Here is a 2,933-nt window from a genome sequence, read left to right as displayed (position 1 = left end):
GTTCTGGCCAGTTGCCGGTCCCTTTAAACCTCCCGCGCTTACTTTCGCGTATTTCGCTCGCTTCCAGCGCCACGCTGTTCTTGCGTAAGTCTGCTGGTCGTTTCGTTTCTTCGTAGAAAATAGATGACCTGCTCCAGATGCCGAAACAGCTCGGACATCACGTGGTCACTGCGCTTGCCGCTCCTAACCAGAGTTCGACTGGAGCTTGGAATACGCCGTCGACTTCAGGTTGGTGGGCCGAAGTCCTTTAAGTGCGGAGCTCTTTAGGGGCCCGGGCTGTCGTATGCTGTCGTCGCTTGGCGTAACGCAGGCAAACCACGTATAAAAATAAAAGAAACAGGAGTAAGCGAGGAATAGAAAGGAGGAAAGGGGAAAATAGGAAGAAAATTAGAAATAGAGAGAAAAAAACGACACACAAAACTGGAAAAGAGAAAAAGAAAGAAAGAGAGGAGGAAAGAAAGAAAAAAACCGAAGAGAAAAAGAAGGGCTGCCCCGATCCGCACTTCCTTCAGGTTTGGCACCTCTATTGCGAAGCTTGCTTTCTTTTCTTTGTTTTTTGTTACAGAAAAGCTGTTTGCCTCTAGCCCAGGGGTCTCAAACTATCCTCAGCTAGTGGGCCGCTGCCACAAAATTCAGTCACGCAAGGGCCGTGATAATAGGAACATTGAAAAGGGCCCACTGTATAAGAAAGATGTTCTAGTAGAACTCGTTGTTGGGCTAGTTGGTGCATTGCATCAAGGAATTCCTGTCTCCTTCACCGTTTCCTGTGTTCGTCTGTTTTCGGCTGGTATAATTCCTTGAGGCCGTGATAGTGTGGAGGATTGATTAGAGGAAGGGTGCGGGGGGTGTTAATGTAATGCCAGCTAACGCTGTCATTCGAAAGAAGGCCTTTATATCGTGGTTTTGGGACGTTAAACCCCAACAATTATTATTATAGAAAGAAGGCCTTTCCAATATCTCATATATGGGTCATTTCGGAAAGTAACTTTGCGTCAGGATTCGAGAAACATGTCCATACAGACCTCCCGAAAGACTAAAATCTCGACGCCGATCTGGAAACCCAGCGCTGTCGCCAGGTAAAATCCTTCTTGCAGTGAGCAACATAGCCTTCGGCAACCATGGGCCACAATAAGACAGCTTTTGAACCAAAAACATTCGTAGAGAAACCCGACCGTTAGCTTTTGCCCGCCAACTTCCTTTCTGGTGTCGACTGCTGTCCATTGCGCGTTGCAGGCTCCCGGGAAATACGAAGCAAAAAACATGGTTGGTCCCTCTGTCATAGGAATCGGTATAACACGAAAGTAAAACGTGTCTTCACAGACGTAATTGAGCGTTTGTTGTTTATTGTTTCGCCCCGAGGGCGAAGGAATGTATGCCATAGCAACAAGTTGTAATGTCACGCGAAGAACGGCAAGCAGCTCGAAACTTCCACCGCGTCGCTCAAGCAGAAAGGACGCACGGAACGAACATACACAGGATGAGCGCGAACTAACAACTGTCACAGCTCGACAGTTAAATCGCGCTGGTCAAATACAAAGGAGGACGCACGAAACGGACGCACAAGTATACACAGGATGAGCCCGAACTGTCACAGTTGTAACTTATTTGTTTGTGAGCAGCGCGCTCCTTTCGCAAAAGCGGCCGCTGCAGTGAGCGAAGTGACCTTCGTGCTCTCTGTAACTTGAACGCAAACTTGCGGTGAGAGCGCAAGGCGTACAAGATAAGCGCGCGCGCCGGAGCGACCACGCCCTGTAGAGGCACACGCTCATCTCAACGCGGGGGGCGACGACATTTAAAGCGCGCTCTTCGAGCCCTTCGCGCCATCTCGCTAGTGATAACAAAAACACGCTGATGTACCCTGATCTCTCAGTCCCGCCACTGGCAAAATGGTGTATATAAATAGCACGCCGTTAGTATGACGAAGAACATGCCGTTTGTGGCGGAGTCGTTTCGCGCTGCGCGCTGGTGACCGAGAGGTCGTATGTTCGATTCCAGGTGACGGAACTTTTTCTTCTAGTTTTTTCTGTTGCCATATGTTAGTCTTTATATTTTACAACGTCATATCCGTGACGGGAATGCGTCAGTGGAGCCGTGGTGGACCCCGGCATAAAACACTTTCCCGTTAAAAATAAATTGGACGAGTACAATCTTGTGCAGGCCGGGTCGCACGCGGCCCGTGAAGAAGAGCAAGAATTTTACTCATTCAGTCATGAAAATGTTACATATTACCATAATATACAGGAGGTCCCAAAGCTCTAGTCTGCAAGAGGACGTGCTGTAATAATTAAAAAGAAAACAAATCGAGTAAAAGCAATTCACAAAAAATGAACTAAAGCGTGATATCGAAATATACTAAATTACATGTTGGGAGAACTTAAACCAACAAAATAAACCAGCTTAATACAAATGAAAATGCACCACACATGTCCAAATACTAAGATGTAGTAACTAGAAATCTAGTTGAACTCATAAATGGTACACTACTATACTGAATAATCTGATGTGCTGAATAATAATAGGGACTGCATGTTCAAGACCCCTGCTCTAGCTTATGCGATCGCAGCAGAGGGAGGGAATACTCTGGACCGCTGGCGTCCGTATAGTAGACAGAAACGAAGATGGCTAGTCAGCGTATCGCGCTCATGGCAGGGGAACGAGCGGAGTGGCGTCTACAGCAGCAACGTAAATACGGATTCGGGGGTAATCTGCCCCCGCATGAGTGTTGCGGCCCCACGATTCAATTGCAGCGAAGCTTGCCTTAGTCTACCTTGTAACGTCGTCGTCATAGTAGTAGGTATAGTCGCCACGGAGGTCACGTGACCAGAGTATGGGAGAATGAATAAAGAAAATACATAGACGAAGTGATGATTCATGAGCTTATGATCTCGCTTGAACTTGTAAGCACGCATATACCAAATCTAGCTGTGTGTGTT

The sequence above is a fragment of the Rhipicephalus sanguineus genome, chromosome 7 (genome assembly GCF_013339695.2).
Source record: "Rhipicephalus sanguineus isolate Rsan-2018 chromosome 7, BIME_Rsan_1.4, whole genome shotgun sequence".
NCBI classification, from domain to species: domain Eukaryota; kingdom Metazoa; phylum Arthropoda; class Arachnida; order Ixodida; family Ixodidae; genus Rhipicephalus; species Rhipicephalus sanguineus.
This window is presented reverse-complemented; position numbering follows the sequence as displayed.